Source organism: Lissotriton vulgaris, chromosome 3_1 (assembly GCF_964263255.1).
Source record: "Lissotriton vulgaris chromosome 3_1, aLisVul1.2, whole genome shotgun sequence".
NCBI lineage: Eukaryota > Metazoa > Chordata > Amphibia > Caudata > Salamandridae > Lissotriton > Lissotriton vulgaris.
This window is the reverse complement of record NC_141689.1, coordinates 2,104,874,869-2,104,898,500: the sequence shown is the minus strand read 5'-3', so window position 1 is coordinate 2,104,898,500 and position 23,632 is coordinate 2,104,874,869. Positions and strand designations below refer to the sequence as shown.

The 23,632-nt window shown below is 46.6% G+C and overlaps 1 protein-coding gene across 11 annotated transcripts in view; it reads right to left on the bottom strand.

Moving 5' to 3' along the window:
- Window positions 1-23,632, bottom strand: part of FRYL (FRY like transcription coactivator) — a 2,483,143-nt gene that overhangs the window by 1,729,870 nt on the left and 729,641 nt on the right. The gene's annotated exons all lie outside the window — the stretch shown is intronic.

The window sequence follows — 23,632 nt, the reverse complement described above, 5'->3', positions numbered from 1 at the left end:
CAAACATAGTTCATGGATCAAAATAATAAAAACGGTATAGTCCACTAGTCTTGAAGTTGGGTACTAACATGAAAATACTAGTTGTGTTATCTTAACTATCTGGATATTGTGAACACACAGAATCAACTCCAAGTGAGTGAATAGGAGCTAGGAACAATAGAGCTCTCCGGTGAAAAAACACAAAACACTGCAAAACTACTCTGCCATACCTAGTTTTATTCCTCAGAAATCCACATAGTACAGCATTTAGAGGTCTGACCGAAGGTCTCAAATACAGGTAGTGCTTCTATTTGATATTGGCGAATGAACAACAATCTCAGCTCGCCTGTCATCAAAACAAACTGGATCAAACAGGATTTCTTTAGCCATGCAGCCTTTATAGATGTCAATTGCAAAAACAAAAAGTGATGGACTGAATGTGGATCAATGTCACACACTCCCCCAGTCAAAAGATCTGGGCCCAAATCCATCGTTTTTTTGCACTCCACACCACCCTGGGTTAGACAATGGCGATATGCAAATCAGCTCTGACCCTGTTGCCCCATGGGAACAGTCCAGTCCGAACTACAAAAGCCATGTCCTTCCCAGAACGGAATCAAGCATCCGAGGACCGGACCGGTTTCGAGGTAACACCTCTCATCAGCCCGGCTAGCTTGACTCCAAGTGGTGTGGAGTGCCTGGGACCCACGTCTGGGCATCCCCCTTATATACAGAGGGATATGCTGTAAATTTCTGTTTGCGTATGGTGCTTATGTGGGAAAGAGCCAATTCTTGAGTAGTTTTCTGAAGATAAGGTGGTTGTCAGTGGATCTTATGTTGGAGGGTAAAGAACAAGTTACTTAACTTCGGTAATGTTTTTTCTGGTGGATAAAGTATCTGCCTGAGGATTCCTCACCTTTTGAATTACCCCTGCGCCAGCATTCCGCAGAAACTTTTTTCCTAGCTCTCCCACATTGACGAGGACGTCACAAAGACAAGGCTCCGCTGACTCCATCCGACGTCATTGGAGCCACAAACAGACCTCGTCGGCGTGCTGACGTCAGTTCCACCCATTTTTTCCGTGCCTCTGAGGCGAACGGGTGGACCAACATCATAATTAAAAGTATGCACAGTATACAATATAAACATAGATGCACACAGTATAAAGAATCAAAAATAAACTAGGCATTTCCTATGAATAAAACAAGGCATTTAAAATACACAGGAAAAAAGCCATATTAAATAAAACATAAAACCTTTGTTATACGAAGGTGGACAACGAGGAGGCGGGTGGGTCAGTGAGGAATACACAGGCAGATACTGTATCTACCAGAAAAAGCGTTGGGGGTAGGGGTTAGAGGTAAGTTCGCTCACTTGGAGAGTAAACTTATTACATAGTCGAGAACCTTCTTCCAGTTTACTTTTATAATATCTTCCATCTGCTGGGTTATTTGTATTCCAAGGTATCTTATTTGGTTCTTTGCACCACAACTTACCACCTCCAGATTCCAGTCCATGATCTCAGTTTTCCCCGGATTCACTTTATACCCTGAAATATAGCCAAAGACCTCCGCCTTCCTCATCAAATTTGGGATTGCCTCTTGCGGCTTACTTATATAAAGCAACAGGTCATCAGCATAGAGCCTTAACAACTTCATAAGTGCCCGATTTGAAAGGGGTAATAGCCATGTCAGACCTAATCAGGTTTGGTAGCGGCTCGATATATATATTAAAGAGAAGCGGGGAAAGGGGGCAGCCCTGCCTTGTACCTCTAAAAAATTTCAAACCATTCTGACAACTTCCCATTTATTAGGACTCTAGCTTTAGGGCAATGATAGAAGGTCTGAATTGCTGATACCATATTTAATGGAAAACCAAATATTCGCAGGGCTTCCCATAGGTAGGGCCAATGTACCTGGTCGAAGGTCTTGTCTGCGTCCACTGCCCCTATCGTTAGAGGCAGTTTCCGAGCATCTGCCAGGTCAATAACTCCTAATAACTGGAAGGTAAGCTCATTCAATTGCCTCCCGGGAATAAAGCTCCTTTGGTTAGGGTGGATAACCTCTCATTACTCTAGCCAGCCGAGCTACAATGATCCCAGAACAGATCTTATAACCTGTGTTCTTATAATCTATGATCTTATAAAAAGTGACATTCTTATTTAATACTATCCCATTGACGTTCCAAAAGAAAGACATAGCAAAACTACAGGGAAGAATAGGGAGTATCAGCTGGGCATCTAAAGGCCCGAGGATTTCCTGGAAAAGAATTACATAGGAGGTTAGACAATGGACGATTGGCATTACCAGACATTTTTGCATATTGATATGCCTTCCAATTCAAGAATGTCCGTCTGCCAGCCAACAAAGTAGACAATTCATCAATAAGCACGCTTTTTGAGGCTTTATTGACTGATGTACCGGATGGTCCTGGTACACCGGCGTGTTTGAGGGATCAACTGAGTCAACCCCTTATAAGAGGTGCTATTTTTCGCTGGGCAGACCTTAAGGTTGGTAATAACTTGGTGAGCTAGGAAGCATTGAGTGATTGTACCAATGGCTGACTGACTAGGTGTAAATATTATCAACTCCGTGCCTGGTCAGCAAGGCAAGACTTGGGCAGAGAGGGAAGATGATAACTCTGATCAAGTAATGAGAACCGGACAGTGGTGCAAGGAAACATAATTTTGGTACTGGGTTTTGTGGAGGCGGACAGAAATATCGAAAGCGAAGTTAATACAATTGTGGGGTGAAGAGCTGGACAATCGAGACCTGATGCAAATTCATAGGTCACACTGCGTAAAGTAGTAAAGTCTGCACCACTAAAACAAAATCATTTGTTTAGTACTCATCAGGTATATTGGTCTCCTGAAAAACTATTAAAGGTTACTGGCAAGGTTTATATATGTCCCAGATGTGCGCAGATGGAGGCGGACGCTATACATTTGATTATGTCATGTTCAAAAGTTGTTTCTTTTTGGATTGAGATTAATGCTTTCCTGGATAAAATTATCGGAATACAACAAAAAATTAGTTTACTCTTTTTTTTATCTAGTTTGGATCAAGAAATACAAATTTTTACTGTAGAATCCAATTTTCTATTTAATGCTGTCTTGTTAGCAAGTCGGGAATTTGGTAAACTAAGGAAATCTTGCAATTCTCCGATTTTTTCTGAATATTTGAAAAGTGTTATTTATATTAGTGAATCAGCTATGGCGTGCGATCAAAAAAGCGGAGAGAGTGTGGGCTCCGTAGGTAAAGTGGAGAGAAAAATAAATGTGAGTCCGATGATTATGCCATCTACTCTATTGGTCATATTATCTCCTTATTTCAAGGGTTGGTCTAGTGAGTGCGGAGATGGAATTGGAAACAGCAGTATACTTGTGGGTTATAGCGCAATGCTCTAGTTCTATGGTCTTCGGTCTGGTCCCTAAAAACAAGACATAGAAACACGAGAGAATCAACCCATCAAGTTATTCTGTAAAAGGAGGACAAAAAAAAAAGCGTTACCAAAGGTAAGTAACTTGCTCTTCTGATGGATACATCTGCCTGTGGATTCCTCACCTTTCGAATAGAATCCCACAGCAGTCCCACTCTTGGAGGTGGGTGTCCACCAACCTATACCAAAAAATCCTGAAGCACAGAGTGCAAAGTGGCCGTCCCTCCTAACCTCAGAATCCAAGCAGTAATGCTTCGCAAAGGTATGGAGGGAGGCCCAAGTTGCTGCCTTACAGATAACAGGAACACCTCTAAACAGAGCAGAAGATGATGATTTAGGTCTGGTGGAATGAGCTCGGATACCTTCGGGCGGTTCCTTCTTGGCCAAGGCGTAGCAGATCTTGATGCACAAGATGATCCACCTGGAGAGGGTGCGCTTGTGCACAGCCTTGCCTTTCATTCGCCCAACATAGCCCACAAAGAGCTGATCGTCCAGCCCCAGATCTTTGGTTCTGTCCAAAGAGAAACTGACAGCTCTCTTAAGATCCAAACGATGAAGTCTTTCCTCCTCCTTGGAAGGGTGAGGGGGAGGATAGAAGGTAGGTAAAGTAATGGATTGCCCAAGATGAAAGGGAGCAACCACTTTAGGTAGAAAAACATCCCTGGTCCTGAGAACCATCTTTTCTGCATGAATGTTCAAAAACGGAGGTTTGGAACTAAGAGCCTGAAGCTCACTTACCCTCCTAACCGAGGTAATAGCGATCAGAAAGACCGTTTTGTAAGAAAAAAGCCTCAACAGATAACTATGAAGAGGCTCAAAAGGAGAACCCAGTAGAAATGTAAGAACAAGATTTAAATACCACTGAGGCATAATGAAAGGAGTGAGAGGAAACCTATTAGTAAGGCCCTTAATGAACCTCATAACAATGGGGGAATTAAACAAAGACCGCTGGTCCGGAAAACACAGAAAAGCCGACAAAGCAGTCAAATACCCCTTTACTGTAGATACCGCAGAGTCCTGCTGAGCAAAACAAAGGGAAAACTCAAGTATGTTAGACAAGGGGGCGTGGCCAACAGCCGAGGGAAATGGCTGCACCGTAGCCTAGCTTTGTTGCGCCACTTCTGAAAAATCCGGATTAAAACATCTTGCTCGGCCAAAATCGCTCGTGGTGGAGCTCGCCTGGCCTTGATATTGTGCCCTTCAGTTGAGCGGAGGACTGCCTCGATCGGAGGAGTTAGTGAGGCTGAAAAAGACCTGAGCAGTGTGGCAGCTCTGGAGGAGCGGGCGTATCCCATCACTCCTTGGCCGCGCGCACTAATCTACACTGCGGTTGCGGCATGATGTCTGGGCCTACGACTGGGCTGAGGAGGCAGTGTAGAGTTTCCCACATCAGCGGCAAGTACGCAGCCGCTGGCGCTGTATCCAGCTTATTGACTTCCTGTGTGCCCTGCGTGATAGTGTGCCACGCGGGACATCGGCCTTCAGAACGCTTCATTACTGCGAGAGGATGGCTTGAGCTGAACTGGCTGTGAAGACCTTTTATGCAGGGTCCCGCCCTGGGTGTCACTGGAGAACTATCGGCCCCATTCTAGCTCCTTGCACACTGCCCAAACCCCACTCTGGGCCTCAACAGTGGCATTGTAGACCGCGGCTGCGGTGCACCCTGCGGCGCCTCAGCGCATAAACCAAATGCCGCCGTGGTTAATTGGGCCCACTGTTCGGGCCTTGAGAACTCTTTTGGACGCCTGAGGGAAGTGCTACAGTGGCATTGTGTGGACTAAAGCCTGCGCTTCTTCGACGGCCCCAGAGTGGGGGTGCAGCCTGGGTGGCCCTGGTCAATATTTCAGATGGCGGTTCCGCCTGAACTAAGCCGGTCATCTGTACACTTGACAAGTGATTAGCATGCTATATAAACTCTGGGCAGGGAGGGTTTGCGCTGAGAGTCGGAATCCAGCACTCATCTAAGCCAAGGCCGTCTGGTATTTCACATTTGAGGCTCTACGCTGTGCTGCACGTCGACCAACTGTTGTGGTTCCCCTCAAATTCCCTGTTCTTTCTCCCCCCCCCCCTTTCATCAGTGTGGGACTCCTTCGATATAGTGGTACTCTCCAGTCTGGGCCCTGCTGGCAGAAACAGATAGGGGGGTGAGGGCTCGTGGTTACGGCAGGCGGCGGTGAGTAGCTGGTAGGGTTCAGCCCCTTCTCTGATATACCGCATCCACCAGTTACATCATGGCGAACAGCTGCAGTGGTCAAGGCAGGACGCAAACAAAACTGGCTAAATTGGCTAAATTGGCTTGGCAGAAGGGCCAGGATGAGACACAGTCTAACCCCAATCCCAGAGAGGGTCAGCCGGACCTCACGTTGCAGGACATCTTAACTGCTATAACAATGGTGCCTACCTCACTGGAAGCCCACATTGATACAATTGGCACAGAGGATTCTTTGATTAGAGCGGACATGAGAAAATGTCTGACCGCATCAGAACTGTTGAAAGCACTACCAAAGAACTGTCGAATGATACAGACCTTCTCAAGAGACATGTGACTGAACTACAAACTACACAGGAAGCAATTGTTTCACAGCTTGACAATTACTGAGGCAGCATGAGGCGCAACAACATTCGCATTTTAGGGGTGACGGACCGGGCCGAAAGGCAGGCGGCTGACCTCTTTATTGAGGAATTGATGCTCCAGCCAAGGGGCATCCCTAAATGTTTTTCCATTGACGAGCACACCGAGTACCTGGGGGTAGGCCCAAACCTGGGGCGCCTCCCTGACCTCTCCTGGCAAGAGTGTTTAACTTTCGTGACATGGATGCCATACGCCAGGCAGCAAGAGCGGCCCCGCCTCTGGCGATAGACAATAGCAAAGTCACCTTCTTCCCAGACTTCACCATGCGGATCCAGAAACAGCGGTGTCGCTTGCTGGACGTGTAGCGTGCAATGCGGGACCGAGAAATCAAGTATGCCATGCTGTTCCCTGCTAAGCTGGAGTCTAGTCTGAAGGGAACGTATGGTTCTTCACTAGACCAGAGGATGCATTGGACTGGCTTGACGGCTGGCGAACTGTTGGCAAGCGTCCCCATAAACTTGTGGGCGATAATGGTGATGCCGGCAGGCCAAGCAAGTGGCAGGGGTCCCCGCAAGGTAGTGAATCAGTGACGCAATATCCACACAGATAGAGGTCGTGGCCTAAAGGTGCGAGAGACTGCTCTTTGGTTTAAATTACTTCTTGGCCATGAACCTGATAGATAGAGGCTGTTCTAGTGTTAACCGCCTTTTAGTATAATCTCCAGCATATTATAGATCATGCAAGTCCAGATCTATGCTGCCATTGGTTTCCTGTAGACATGGCATTGCAGACTTTTGATTCTTGAAGAATACCACTTAATAGGTCTGATTCGTACATTATGGGGTCGAATGCCAGGAATACAAATGCTTTTACGAATTGATGCCCCAGGGAGTGGGGTTGGATCACGTTTCCGATACTGTTGTGGGTGGGCGACAGGCACTATGCAAATTGGGGGTGGCAGGTGTTTTTGTGCCAGTTTTGCAGGGAGGCAGGGTGGGGGGTGGGTGTTGGGAGTTGGAGGGGGGGTTGTTTGAACTGGTTTATTTTCTGTTTATGTGCATTAATAAAACTTGTTCTTTCTTTCATTGATGGGTCAAGACCTCTGGTGCAGCACTTCTCTATGGCACTATGTCCACATTCAGTTTTCTATTGCATCACCATGGGAAGCACGGGCAGTAAGTAGGGATGTGTCCATTAGTCCATCTGCAGATCCTAAAAATACTCAGTCTGATTTACTGACGCATTACATGTTGGCTAACATCCACTACCCTCACTATCCAGCCATGGGTATATCCTCTGTTTCAAGGCTCTACATTGCTCACCTACCTATATTCACATGGGACCTCACTTAGCTGTTAAACTCCTTACATGGAATGTTAATGGCTTGGGAGATTAAATCAAGTGGGGCATAGTTCTCCAGTACCTGAAGCGGCAAGCGCTTCTCCAAGAGACGCTTTTAATTGGCAACTCAGGCGGGGCATTGAATAGATGGGGATATCGTTTGGTCGCTCACTCAGGGGTTACCTCAGGGTCACGCAGCGCCAGCATGCTCCTACGCAGAGGATGTCCATATATGATACACAGGGCTTGGTCTGACAGAGTAGATATGTATCGCTGTCTGGCACCGGGGAGGGACAGACTCAATGTTGTATCTGCGTCTTATCCCTCCTGGGTTGCAGGGTCCCACACAGCAAGACCTTGGAGCACTCCAGCTTGGCTTGCCCGTACGGCTATTGGCGCCGGGGGGGGGGGGGGGGGGGGGGGGGGGGGGCTAAGGCCTGCCCGCCTGTCCGCTATGGGCCTGGAGGATATCTGGAGGTGGCTTAACCGTACCACTGTGCAATTTACATTTTACTTTAGCCAATAGCCAATCGCGTATAGACCATCTGTTTACTCACGCTCAAGACACACATTTTTTCACGGAATCCAGGTGCCTCGTGCGGGAAGTCTCTTATCACACCGCCGTTCTCACCACTCAGACTACCCAAGCGCTGCACTACCCTCACTATAAATCCCTGGGCATTAAGAACACTACTCAAAGAAGCAGACTTATTTTCAGGAAAATATGGGGTCGTTCACCTCAGACCAAGTGCTGTGGGGGGCGTTCAGTGCCGTTATGAAAGGCAGAGCCTTATCGCTGATGGTTAGGCATAAGAGGGAACTCACCGAACGCTTAACAGAACTTGCGGAGGACATCCTGGCAATTGTGCGTCTTGACTATCAACAGCTTCTGACGGAAGAGGCCAAAGCAAGGTATAACACCACTCGTCACAAGATATAAGAGCATGGTGAACGGACAGGTAAACTTCTGGCCTGGCTGGAGAGAAAAAGAACAATTGTCCAGGTGGGTTCACTCAGTACGTGGGGCCAATGGAGACAATTACTGATGCCCAGCAGATCGCCGAAACTTTTGCCACCTACTTCTCATCGGTATATACGTCCTACGAGACATTCCAGTCATCCATGGCTACGGACCTCCTTTCGATTAATAAAGTTGCTTGTCTGTCCACGCAAGAAACTCCCTAGAGGGCGACATTACGGAGGCCAAAATTCAGAAAGCAATTCAAGATGTCCGGTCAGGTAAAGCCAAGGGACCCAACGGGCTCCCAATCGAATTCTTCATGCCGCTAGCTTCCAAACTCTCTACCCATTTATAGCAAATGTATACTGAAAGCTTTGACATAGGGACCCTGCCTGCTGCTGTTAGGGCGACCTCCAATGTGGTCATCCACAAACCGAGCGTACCACCAGATGACTATGTCCCATTTCCCTCCTCCCGGTTGAGGCTAAAACACTAGCAAAACTGTTGGCCAATAGACTCATCCCCTATATTACCGAGCTTGTACACTCTGATCAATCCAAGTTTATGCCAGGGAGGAACACATCATTTAACTTAAGGCGATTGCATGGGGTCCTGGGTAGACGTGGCACGATCAGGGAGGACGCAGCTCTGCTATCGCTGGACGCATCTATGCCGAGTGGGACGTTCTTTTCGCAGTGCTGACAAGGATGGTATTTGGACCTAACTTTATAAAGTGGATCCAACTCCTTTACGCCCAACCAATCGCACAATTGACATTTAATAACCACGTCTCTAGCCAATTCACATTGAGGAAAGGCGCTAGACAGGGATGCCCTCTGTCGCCCCTGCTCTTTGCCCTGGTACTAGAGCCTTTGGCTGTCTGGATCAGGGGAGACCTGGGGATCAGGGGTCTGAAGTGGACAGAGGACCACGAAGACCGCATTTCTTTTACACGCGGCCGACATACTCCTATACTTTGCCTCGTCCTCAAAGTCCCTCTGCCAGGTCCACCATATATTTCATAACTCTACGTGCTATGGGGTACATCGCCAGGCAATCCTAGGGGCTATGACATACAGTGGCATCACAGGGTTTCAAGTACCTCGGCATATGCATTACACCAGATCCGACATTCTATGAGTCAAACTGGTTAGTACCCCTGACCAGACTTTGATCCGACGCTAAACATTGGCGATGCCTCCCCATACTCTTGGGACGGGCGGCACTTTTCAAGATGCTGCCACTGCCACATGTGCATTGCAGAACGCCCCTAATGCGATTCCTGACACCTACTTTGCCAGTATTGAGGGCTTGGTGCAAGGGCTGCTGTGGGATGGTCGGGCCCGCGCATAGCCATGAAAAATTTGACAATGGGGTGGTATGATGGGGGTATTGCTCTACCAGACATGCAGCTTTATTGTCAAGCCTCCCAGCTGGTTGCAATCAACAAATGGGTACACTGGGAATAAGACCACCCAAATTTCCGTACAGACCGATGGCTTCTGGGACACGGGGGATATAATAGGGCACTCTGCACAAACCCCCACAAGCTTAATCTCACGGGACACACTGCACGCACAGTAGAGGTCTAACATGGAGTGAAAGGAGATGAGGCAGGCATAACAAGCTTACAAAAGCCACACCACTCTGGGAACCAGACCAGCTCAGCAAATGCCTTGGGTTTGATAGGTGGGACATGATAGGCATCTAAACAGTGGGGGATCTGTGGGTGGGGGGGGGAAAAGTGGCCACCTTTGCAGACCTGCAGACTAAATATCAATTAGCGCAAACCGGGACTTTCAGATATGTAAAGATTAGCCACACAGTCACTGCTACATTACCCAAGGATGTCCCTCTTCATGAGGCCTCTCCGCTGGAGGACAGATTGATACTTGACCCCATGCCTAAAAAAGCCATATCCCTAGCGTATGAAAAGCTATTAAATAATCGCCGGACCCCGTGTGGAACCACTAGGAGGCAGACCTGGGAGATTTAGATGAGGATGATTGGCGCAATGCTTTGGCTTCTCCTAGAGAAGTGGCTATCCCAATGAGATTGCGCCTGGTCCAATTGAAGATCCTTTATTATGTATATTTGGAAGCAAGGATCTTGGTCAAAATGGGTAGGAGAACTGACTCCATGTGTTTTCGGCAATCCCATCAACCGGGAACCTTTTTCATATCCTATGGGACTCCTCAATAGCGCAACAATACTGGAGCAGGGTTACAAAGCAGATGGAGAGAGCGGGTGGTAGACACTGAAGGCCTCACCCCAACTATGTCTCCTAAACATTTGGGATGCCACTGATTTAATGCAATCAGAGAAAACGTGAGCTTCATTGGGGTGAGGCCGCCGCAAAAAGTTATGTTGTGCAAAAATGGGGGGTGGGGCAGTCCGACCCTACATGACTGGGCAGTCGACAGACAGGGCAATGATCGCCGAGATAGATGTATTCAAACACAGGGGTTGGCCTAAGAAATGGGATCACAAATGGGGGAAGTGGAATAGATACAGAGGCAAAATCTGCTCATCTCCTACAGTTGAATCGGAACATGAAGGACATGCCCTATTGGACATTTCTGATGTAGAAATTGTGCTCTTACCCGGAACTAAAGAAGGTGATTGCTCATTTAATAAGTACAAACTGGTGTATATGTCTGTTTTGCAAATTTGATCTTATGTGTAGGTTACTTGGTGGACATACTGGACATTATTACCATGATTGAACGGGAGGGCGTGTGCTACGTTTTTCGAATGCAATCTGCACTGAAGTATGTAAATGTGTACTGTGGACCCAACTATTGTTTTACTATTGCCTTATATTTTTATTTTATTTTTTCTCTCATTAATAAAAACGGTTTAAAAAAAATGTTAGACAAACGGGCTTTCAAAGGATCAATAAACCTCTACACACCATTTAACAAATTTAGACCACCTAGAGGAATAAACCGATTTGGTAGTGTCTTCTGGATAATAAAATACCACATTGGGTGGGAGAGAGAAAGAACTCAGGTTGCCCTGTTCAATCTCCAGGCATGAAGGTGCAAACTCTGGAGGTGAGGGTGAAGAACCTGCCCCTGCGACTACGAGAGGAGGTCTGCCCTGAGACGGAGCGGAGGGTGCGATGAGAGGTGAAGTAGATTTATGTACCACACCCGCCTTGGCCAATCCAGAGGGATCAATATGGCTTGGGCCCGGTCTTGGCAAATCTTCCTCAGAAACCGAGGAATCCTCCAATCCAACTGAAACGTGTCGCCCAAAGCTCCCTGCATCGGAAACTGGAGACTGCAGAACGACAGGCAGTGCGCTTTCTCGCGAGTGGCATAGAGGTACAACCGAGGAAATCCCCACTTCTTGAGACAAGATTAACTACCTCTGGATGAAGCCGCCACTTGTGATTGGCCGAGTAATGCTGACTGAGACTGTCCGCACGTACATTTAGCACACCGGCAAAATGATTTGCGAACACACAAATCTGACAGCCCTGAGCCTAGGACCCGAGTCACAAAGCCTCTCTGCAGAGACCAAATGACCCTTCAACTCCCTGTTTAGGCTTAAAGCGAGCGATCTGGGAAGCCAGGCACAACAACGAATAACACCCTATGGGCGTAATTGCATGTGGACACTAAACTGAAAAACAGTGCGAGATTTTGGGAAACTATAAAAAGATTTACTCACCCGAAGCACGAGGGCCTGGTCTTCAAATATATCTGAAGAGGACTGGGCCACTTTCCTTGGAAACCACTTTAAGAAAGAACTGTTTTGCATTCTGAAACTAGCATAGACTCTACAAAGCGGCATACGACCTTAAAGCATCAAACCAATAAGGGAAATGTAATTTCTGAGGAACTGTTTGAAGGAGAATCACCGGGATTTATTCCTTTAAATGATTATACAAAATCAATTAATAAGTACATCAAGAAGGGAAGGCAAGCAGGGGCTCCGGGGCCTAACGGAATCCCACCCGTGCTCTACAAACAAAATGTAGAATACTGGGCAAAGGCTCTTTGTCCTTTGTTTTGGGAAATAAGAACAGGTCAACTCCCTCCATATTGGCGGATCTCGATATTTCACCAATCTTTAAATCAGGTGACAAGTTCCATCCCAGAAGTTATGGGTTAGTTGGCCTCTTGGACAACGATGCAAAATAATTTGCTGGGACACTGCTGGACGAGCTGCAACTTTGGGTGGAAGATAACTCAATCATTCCCCTAAATCAAACAGGTTTCTCTAAATCCGTGGGGACCTCGACAAATATAATAACAATGGCTTTGTTAATTGATAAGGCTGAGGCCCCAAGAACGCCACTACACTTCTGCTATATCGATTACCGGGCAGCCTTTGACCATGTGAACCGACAAACTCTGATAGAAACTGGCAGGATGGGGCATCCCCCACGTTTTATTGAACCTGTTAATCAACTTGCACAATAAAACTTGGGTGCAAGTAAAGCTTGGCGACGGGTCAACTCTATCCAGGAAAATTCCAACTACAAAAGGCCTTATGCAAGGCTGTGTATTGGCCCCAACGTTATTCAACCGGTTTCTTGCAGATTTGATTCTTGCTATTATGCAACACACTCACCAAAGATTGGAAATCTAATACTACCATGTCTACTTTACGGTGATGACGTAGTATTGATTAGTCAAACGAAGGTGGGTCTCCAGCCTCTTCTAGACCTCCTGTTCCAATACTCTGAGGCTAATGACTTAAACCATCAACTTTGAGAAAATCAAAACCATGACAATCAAAAAGAACCTGAAGAAAATACTTGACTGGTTTTGGGATAAGATCCAAATAGATTCAGTCTCAGAGTATAAATACCTGGGGGTGACCATTGATTATGGTGGGTATTTTGTAACCCAAAGAGATTTAATTAAAAGGAAAGGCATAGCCTTAGCCGTCTCAATGAGAAACCTAAACTCCAGGTTAACGGGCCCCTCACACGCCCCTTTGGTTGAAGTTTTACGAGCACAACTTCTTCCAACAATAACCTACAGGAGCGAGGCACAGAGAGGAAGGCTCTTGGACACCGTAGTTGCTAAAGTATATAGAAAGGTCTTAGGTCTCCCTACACGAGTCTCTGAGCACATATCAGGCTCGAGTGTGGCATGCAAAAACAGACCATTGCAAGGAAAGGTGCAACAGTTATTTTCTGGGACAGAGTATGGAAATCTAAACCAGGTACCTTAAACTGGCACTTATGGACTGAGATACAACAGAAACAGTCATCTCCAACAGCGAAATATTTAGCTACTAGTGTGTCAATCATGGGCCTTACCGAACTCTGGGCAACTCCAACAAGCCACTGTCTTCCCAAAAAAGCTACAAAGAAAATTGTAAAAATGGAATCTTGGATTGAAGATAAGGCAGCCCTAACAATGAGGTTGCATGGCTGGATAACCCTGGGCACCTACTCTTCTCAGGCTGCACAAAAGTACTTGGATTTCGGCTTCGCCAAACATATAAAAATCAAAATTTTAAAATACAGATTAGGCTTGCTGCTATGCACAAAGCACTTTCCACATAGGCTGAAAAAACAATCTGATGCTAACTGCCGTCTGTGTGAGACGGCACAAGAAGATATGCTGCATCTCATCTGTACGTGCAAAGATCTAACTGAGGAAAGGAGACAGCCTTTAAAACCACTTTTCAATCAGAGAGGCATCCGTACACGGAGACAGGCCATGTTAGCGTGCTATGCACCAGGGGACACGCAGCTCAACTGCAGGTTTGTGAAATTTTTTAGGAAAAGTGGGGAAGAATGCTAAATCAGATCAGTACTGCAGCTGACAAGGAAAGAGACTGACGCTGCTAGAATAATGACTTGTTTTTTTAATGGACTGTAAATATTATAATGTCTTTTAATCGATTTTTAACTTTTGAACTTGCAATGACTTATGTGTAGCAATGGTTTTAAGTAACTCTGCTAAATAAAATAAACTTGAAAACCTTCAACTCCCTGTTTGTTGATGTACCATACTGAGGTAGTGTTGTCCGTCAGGACCTCAACTGACTGACGGACCACAAAGGGACGGAAGGAAGGCCTTTAGTGCCAAACGAATAGCCCGCAATTTCAGAAGGTTGATGTAAAGCAAACTTTCCTCTGGAGACTAAAGACCTTTGACCTCCAGATCCCCCAGATGAGCACCCAACCCTAGAGTGGAGGCATACGTGATCACTGTGGCCACCAGTGGGGGAAGCTGAAAGGGTTTCCTTTGAGACAAGTTGCCCTGAACACTCATCCAAGACAGATCCGCTGCAGTTTCTCTGGAGATCCTGACTGACTCCCGGAGATCTCCGTTGTGTTAATACCACTGCATGCAGAGACATCACTAGAGAGCCCTCATGTGCCAGCGTGAATGATTGACCAACAGAATGCAGGAGGCAAACAGACAGGGCAGGCGTAGGACCTTCTGGACCGGAACAACCGCTCCATCGTAAAACAAGGGAATCCTTTCTTGAATGTCGAGAATCCTCGGCAGAGGTGGAAAGGCTCGACACACTGTAGTATCCAGTGCTGGCCCTATGAACAGGTTGCATTGTGAGGGCACCAGGTGGGACTTAGTTACATTATAGAGAAACCCAAAACGTATAACAGCTACGCTGTTACCTGCAGATGATGAAGCAACATCTCCAGGAACTTTGCTTTGAGCAGCCAGTCGTCTAGGTATGGGAAAACTAATTCCAAACTTTGAGATGAGGTGCCACCACCGCCATCACTTTTGTGAAGACTTGGGGTGCGGAAAAAAGACCAAACAGGAGGACCGCAAACTGGTAGTGCAAGGACCGACCGTAAAACGGAGCTAATTCCGATGTGACTTCAGGATGGGAATGTGAAAATAAGAATCCTGCAAATCGATTGACACCATTCAGTCTTCCTGCTGCAACACCAGAAGAATCTGAGCTAGGGTCAACATCTTGAATTTCTCCTGCTTGACCCGGCGATCCAGAATAGGCCTTAACCTGCCATCCTTCTTGGGGATCAGAAAATACCAGGAGTAGCATCCCTGACCCCTTTCCTGCTCCGGAACCACATTTTTCGCACCATTTTTGCAATAACAGAAGAACCTCCTGCTGAAAAAGCAATAAATGGTCCTCTGAACATCCGCCCTGGTGAGGAGGACAAGGAGGGGAAACTGCCGGAAGGGCATACCCATTTTCCACAAGATTCAAAACCCAAAAGGTCTGATGTTACACATTTAAAATCTTGTAGAAAATGGGACACTCAACATGACCAGCATGCCCCAAGATGGGGGATCTGGGGCTGCTTTCCAGAGACACCAGTGGATGGGGCAGAAGAGGAGAAGGAGAGTTGACGGGCTGCACCCCGCAAACTACCTCTGTTCTTCCCTCTATAAGATTTGCTCTGGATGTTCTGCTGCTTTAACTGAGGATGCTGACAGCCACGAAAGCAAGACATTCTGCCAAAGCTACGCTATCTTTTGAAACCAAAACCTCTAGACTGAGTTTTGAGTCCTAAAGATGTAGCTGTAGCCCTACGGTCTGTGAACCTTTGCAAAGTATAATCAGCCTTTTCCCCAAAAAGCCTTGACCCATCAAAGGGAAGATCTAGAAGCATATTCTGAACATCAAGAGAGAAACCTGAAGACCTAAGCCAGGCATGCCTTCTTGTAGCCACAGCAGAGCCCATCACTCTTGCCACTGAATCAGCAGTGTCCAATCCAGACTGTATAACCGGACGAGCTCCTGCCAGAGTATCTGACACAATCTCCTGAAATGAAACACTATCATTTTCCGTTAACTTTGGAATTAGCTGCTTTGCAGAGTCCATCACAGCATGGATATATCTCCCCAACAAGCAGGTTGCATTGGTGGATTTCAAAACCATACTTTAAGATGAGAAAACCGTTTTAGCAGACTGCTCTAGCTTCTTTGAATCCCTGTCACAAGGAGTCTGGGGAAAAGAATCTGTCTATTGTTTCGAACAAGAAGCCTGCCCCACCAAGCTTTCAGGCGAAGGATGACTAAAGACATGTAGGATCATTTGGAGCAGGCCTGTACCTTCTTGCTATGGATCTTGAAACGCAGGAGCTGAGAGAGGCTTCCTCCACACCTCCAAAATAGCCTAAGTTAAAGCATCATTAAATCGCAAAAGAGGCTCAACTACATAGGAAGAAGAGTGTAACGCCTCTGTTAAAATATTAGGTCTAAAATCAACAGTGGGGAGCTGAAGATCCAAAAGTTCAGCGGCCTTTCCAATTACTGCATGGTAAGGCGCAACATCCTGCGAAGGTAATGATTTTGGAGATGAAAGTTTCCATTCCAGGGGAAGTATCCAATTCACTTGCCTCCTGAAGGGCGTCAAATTCATCTTCCTCAATCTCGCCTTCCTCAGCCTCATCCAGCAGATATCCCTCTTCCTCAAGAAGCCTTTGAGCTTCTCTTCTAGACCTTATCTTTGGGGCAGGAGTCGGGGTCGACGGAGTCACAAACGGCGCAGATGAAACTGGCACTGGTCTCCTAGACACCGCTTTCGAGTCGAGAAGATCGACCTCCTGAAGGAGACAGAGACCGGTGTTGAGAACCTCAGAGCCAGAAAATGCCACGACGGCGCCGTCTGCATGAATGGCATGAATGGAGCCTGGGCAGAATACTGTGGAATGCCCAAATTAAAAGCAAGCGGACCCACGGGGCCCAAAGGCGCACCAGTAGGGTAGGCTTCCTTGGTAAATACGCCATGCATCATGTTAAGGAACTGCGATGGATCCGTACCAGGCCCAGTAAAGGATCGGAACGGAGCCGTATCCTAAACCTCAGGAGGCTGTGCAGGCGAAGTAGGGCCTAAGACTGAAGTCGCTTGTACAGGCACAGTAGAAACCCTCGGAGCCAGCGAAGAGCTTGGTCCAGGGGTACCCTTAGGTGTCGAATGCGCCGGAGAACATGTCGGCATCCGAGAACATGCCGCAGTTGCTAGAGGAGAAGGAGAAGGTGATGGAGAAATGACATCTCTAATGCGATGTTTCGGAGCCGGTGAGGGCGATCTCAAAGCCCTACTCTTCGACGAATGACGTAGTTAACCATGCCTCCTCTTCTTATGCTTCTTAGACTTCGAAGCATGTGAAGTAGACGACATCGATTTAGATCTTTTCCGACCTCTTTTCTCCCTTCTTGCCTCTGCCATTAACAACTTTGCCTCACTCTTCTTCAAGGCCTTTGGGTTCATCTTCCAACAGCAGAAACAACCATTGACGTCATGGTCTGAAGATGGGCACCACAAACAGTCGCCGTGAGGGTCTGTGATCGACATATAACCCCCGCATTCTATACAAGTTTTAAACCCTGACTTTAATGAACTATGCAGAAATCAAGGGAGAGTCCCAGAAAACCGTTACGCGTCTGTGTGGAAAAAAGGGAACAGACGTCAGCAAGCAAACAAGGTCTATTTGTGGCTACAATGACGTCAGACGGAGTCGCGAACTGAGGAGCGTCTTTGTGACGTCCTCATTCATGTGGGAAAGATAGGAAAAGGGTTTAAGCGGAATGCTGTTGCAGGGGTAATTCAAAACGTGAGGAATCCACAGGCAGATGTATCCATCAGAAGACTTCCATAGTTTGGCTGCTTGAACAGAGTAGGATATGCCACCCATGTTTTTTTTTCTTGTATCTTGGGATTTTGAGGCAAGATGCCCCTTTAGACAGTAGGTTCCTTTGTTGAATGTATTTGGTGATTTTATTTCTGATGAAGAGAAGTCCCATTCCATGTATTGCTTTGTGGCAAAGTAGCTTGAACGTGGATCTTCTGGCAACCGGTAAGCAATGCAGGGTTTTCAAGGCAAGTGAGATGTGGTCTTGCGGTTTGATATGCAAGACTAGTCTGGCAGCCGAGTTTTGAATCCGTTGTAGTAATTTCATGGTCAAAGGTGATCCGTGGTAGAGGCTATTGGCGTAATCTAGTTTGGACAGAACTAGGGAGATGGTAGCTTGCACCTTGTGTGGAAATCCCAAGTGAGGCAAAATTTGTTGCAGCATTTTTATAGTGACAAAGCTTGATCACGCTCGTTTGTCCACTTGGGCAATCATCGATCGCTTGGAGTCCATGGTCATTTCTAGGTTTCATACTTCCTTTGATACTTTAGGCGGTGATCCCAGTTCATCAGGCCCGGCGGCAAGCAGGTCATAATGTTTCCATTCGCCACATATGAGCATTTCCGTTTTTGAAGCATTCCATTTGAGATGGCTCCAAGTCATTCACGGCTCTGAGACAACTGAAATTTGGGGACTTTTCAATGTCTTCTCGGCATTCCAGTTGAGTATGTGTGTGTCATCTGCATAGTTATAGCACGTGAGGTGAAACTGATTGATCAGTACCGGTATTGACTTCATATAGATGTTGAAAAGCATGGGCGAGATAATAGAACCTTGAGGGACCCTTGCTTTTGTGGAGTATGGTTTGGACGAGAAAGGTGGGGTATGGATGACATTAGTTATGTTTTGAAGGTAGGAAGCAATACAGTCTAGAGCAGTTCCCTCTATGTCGGCTTCATAGAGTCTTGGTTTCAGAGTGTCACGGTCAACCATGTCAAAGGCAGCCGAGAGGTCCAAGAGTAGCAGCACAGCAACCCAATTGCGGTCAACTGTATTCTTCAGGTCATCCCAGATGGCAAGGAGGGCAGATTCAGTGCCCCTTCCTGGACGGAATCTTGTTTGGAAGTCTGACAGTATGTCATTCTCTTCAATTAAATGTGACATCTGGGCGAACGCTGCTCTTTCCATCAGTGTGCACAGGAAAGGTCCATTTGGAATGGGTCTGTAGTTGTCAGCGTTCAGCGGGTCCAAGTTTGGTTTCTTCAGTAAAGGGCGTATGTGATTTTTTGAGTTCTTCTAGAAATATTCCGGTAGTTAAGGAATCATTGATGATTCTGCTTACTGGAGTGGCAACAGAGGTTGTTAAAAGAATTGTCTTGAAAGTTTGTGGTGGACAGAGGTCAGAAGGGCTGCCGGCAGGCCTACTTGCTTTGACCAGGTCCATAAATTCATTGTGTGAGATGTGTTGGAAGGATCGGAGAGGCGGGGTTAGAGTATGAATAATAGTTACTTACCTGTAATCTGTGGTTCTCCAGTATTGGTGTCTTTCATAGATTCACATGCCTGAATCATTCCCCGTTGTCTGAGTGGGAGTCTAACGATACCTAAAAAAGCAATATTATGCTATAGAAAAACCAAAACCTTTGTAATAACAAACCAGGAAGTAAAGTAGCCCTAAGCTACAGTGTACAAAACTTCCACACTCATGACTATCCTAGTCATTTTGTATAGACCACACTGCAGCCAATTAGACAACATCACCCACCAGAATGTTCTCCTCAGAAGCTCAGGCTCTCAGATTTTCTCGCACAGGACTGAAACCAACATAATTGTCTGAGGGAGCCTCTGAGGAGAGGTGGGCGGGTGCATGTGAATCTATGAAAGACACCAATACTGGAAAACCACAGATTACAGGTAAGTACCTATTATTCTTCTCCAGTATTGGGGTGTCTTTCATAGATTCCCATGCCTGAATCAGAGTAGATAACAGTACAAAAGAACATCATGCTCATTAGACGCTTATTGTATCATAGTCTAGATGCATAAATAGCCAAACAATAACAACATGTTAGAAGCGTCTAAAAAGAGCATAGAGGAGGAGGGAGAACAGAGGTTCGCCTATTTGAAAATATTGCGAAGAACTGCTCTTCCCACCGAAGCATCTGCATCCCTGGCCGAGTCCAAACAGTAGTGTCTGGTAAAAGTGTGCCTGCTGGACCAAGTTGCAGCTCTGCAGATCTGAAGAATTGGCACATCTGCGAAAAGAGCGGTGGAAGAGGATACCGCGCTTGTGGAATGCGCTCTTGTTAAAGACTGCAAGGGTCTTCCTGCTTGTTGATGACAGAGTCCAATTGCTTAGGAAAACCCATCGGGCTATAGTCTGTTTGGATACCGCGCATCCCTGGCGCAGTCTTCTATAGGCCACAAACAGTTGGTCTGTCTTGCAAATAGTGGCTGTTCTTTGAAGGTAGAACTTGAGACATCTCCTGATGTCTAAAGAGTGTAAAGCTCTTTCAGCCGCTGATTGTGGATTTGGAAAAAATGCCTTGAGAATCACCGGCTCATTCAGAGGAGTAAGATGGAACTTTGGGCATGTACCTAGGATTAGTACGTAGCACCACAGAATCTGAAGGAAATTGCAAGAAAGGAGATTTTGAAGTGAATGCTTGAATGTCACTGACCCTTCTAGCGGACGTCAATGCCAAGAGTAAAGAGACCTTCCATGAAAGGAATTTGAGATCAATTTTGTGAATGGGTTCAAAGGGGTGACGCATGAGTTGAGCGAGCACCACATTCAAATGCCAAGATGGAGGTGGACGTCGAATTGGAGGAAACATACGGAATAGTCCTTCAAAAAATTGCTGAATTACTCTTGAAGAAAAAAAGAGTTTGATCCGTCCTGACAGAATCTGGAAATGGCTGCCAGAAATACTTTGAGTTGAATGCGGTAAACCGGATCTAGCCAGATGAAGGAAGCAAGGCAAGATCTGTTCTGGTCTAGAATAGATGGGATGCAGATCAGCAGAGCGACACCAGACACAAAAACGCTTCCATTTGAGCTTGTAGGTTTTAACCGTGGCTGGCGCTCTAGCATTGGCCAGAACTACTTGACAATCTGCATGGATGTCTAAGTGGGCGAACACATTGTGTTGAGGAGCCAAGCTGATAATTTCAAGGAAGCTGGGTCCGGATGGCACACTTGGCCCCCTTGAGTGGTCAGGAGATTCGGTATTTGTGGCAGTTGGATTGGACTGAACTCTGAGAGGAGGAGAAGTTTGGTGAACCAATACTCTCGGGCCACCTTGGAGCGATCAGGATTAGACGACACGGTTGTCTCTTCATCTTCCTGATGACCTTGGGGATTAAAGGAATTGGTGGAAAGGCGTATGAAAATATCCGAAACCAGTTCATCGAAAGGGCATCCCCGCATGAGTTTTTGTGGGGAATCCAGCTTGCAAAGCATGGGCATTTCCGGTTCTGATTCGTCGCAAACAAATCCAGGTCGAGGTGACTCCACTCTCAGAATACTCAATACAGGGTTAGCTGATGGATCTCCCATTCGCGATTGGATACAGCAGACTTGCTGAGGGAGTCCGCTAGCACGTTGGAAACCCCTGTAACATGGATCGCTGAAAGATTGATGTCGTGATCCAGAGCCCAATTCCAAATCTCTTGTGCTTGACGAGATGCCCGGGCCGACCTTGTGCCTCCCTGTTTGTTCAGGTAATGCATGTTCTGTTCGAATTAGAACCGTGGAAACCTCAATTAATTTTTCGAAAGGACTTCAGAGCGAGAAAGATGGCTCGTAGCTCTAGGAGGTTTATGTGCCACTTTTTCTGTTGTACGTTCCATTTTCCATTGATTGTCATTCCCTGGAGGTGTGCGCCCCAGCCCTCCATAGAACCATCCGTGGTAACGATGAATCTGGGCACTCTGTCAGGAATGCACATCCCATTTGCAGGTTGCACGTTTGCATCCACCACTGAATGGAGTTCCTCATCCGAGGAGTTATGTCGATTATGTCCTCGAATGATCCTACCACCTGCACCCACTAAAGACTGAGTTCTTCCTGCAAGGGCCTCATCCTTAGACGACAGTTGGGGTTGAGAGGGATTCAGGACAAGATCATCCCTAGAAAGGACTTGAACTTGCGAACAGAAACGCACTCTTTTTTCAGCAATATGGAAGCCATCCTGTGGATCTTTATCTGTCTTTCTTTTGAAACAAACACTCGGGCGAGTTGCTTGTCCAACGTTGCTCCCAAGAAAGACTTCCTTTGGGATGGAGTCAGATGAGACTTTTCGAAATTTGCTGAGAAGCCCAGGCTCTGGGGAAAAGTGACTGGCACCTTTGAACGTGAGCTTTTGCTGTGACTAGAGAACTGGCCTTGATAAGGCAGTCGTCTAAATATGGGTAAATTTGAATTCCTTCTAATCTAAGATGAGCTGCTACCGGAGCTAATATCTTTGTGAAAACTCTGGGGGCTGAACGCAGTCCAAAAGGGAGAACTTAGAACTGAAAGTCTTTGCCAGCCACTCTGAACTTCAAAAACTTCCTGTGTCTGGGAAGAATGGGCACATGGAAGTAAGCGTTCTGAAGGTCGAGCGTTGCCATGTGATCCCCTTCTGAGAGAAACTGGAGGATTTCTTGAAGTGTTGACATCCGGAAGGACAATTTTTTGAGGTATTTGTTGAGGGCACGCAGGTCGAGGATGGAACGCCATTCTCACGACTTCTTGCAAATTAGGAAAAATTTTGAATAAAATCCTTTCCCTCTTTGCAATTGAGGTACTTTTTCGATTGCTCCTTTTCGAATCATGGAATATATTTGGGAGAACAGCTCTTTGAGATGAGCTGGCGGTGGACCCTTTGGGGGAGAATTTGGAGAGGCTTTGACAAATTCTAGAATGTGGCCCCTGGATACAACGTCCAGGACCATCTGTCCGTAGTAATCTTGGACCAATTTGATTAGTGGTATATTCTTCCTCCAATTTGTAAATTTGGCTTGGGTAGAGGTGGTGGCAGGTTGTAAATCTCATTTGCTCTTGTTGGTGTCTCTTCCTCGATAAGAGGATTTCCTTCTTGTCTGGGAATAATTGTTTCCTTTCTGACCGTACGGCTGTTGTCTGTACGGTTAGTATCTTTGGTTACCCTGCATGTTGTTATATTAAGGCTGCTGCGAGTAAACTCCTCTGTTTGAGAAATTGCCTCTTCCTTTTGCACCATGAAAGGAAGACTTACGGAATTGCAGAGTTCCTAGCGATTGTGCTGTTTCCGTGTCCTTTATGTCTTTTAAAGTCTCATCCACATGTTGCCGGAAAAGGAACTCTCCCTCATAGGCCATTTCCATGATCTTAGACTGGACCTCCCAGCGAAAGGATGTAGATTTTAGCCATCCTTGCCTTCTCAGAACAGCTGCACCTGCAAGCTGTCTGAAAGCTGTAGCCGCCCCGTCCACTGCAGCATCAAATATTTCAGCCGATGCACATTCACCTTCGTGCAAAATCTTTTTGGCTTCAGACTTCAGGCTCCGAAAGCTTCTCAATGTAATGCGCTATGTCAGACCACATCTGCCTGTCATACCTTCCCAAGCATTGCTAGGGCGTTTGCGGCACGGACAGTAGTTGCCCTATAGTCAAGACCTTCTTGCCTTTTGAATCGAGACGTCTTCCCTCCCTATTCGCAGGGGTTTGGGGGGCGTGGGGGGGGGCGGGGGGGGAATATTTGCGAAGAAGGATTTCTGTCCCTCCTCTCACCCGCCTGGGAAACAACTGAATCTGCTTTAGCTTGACC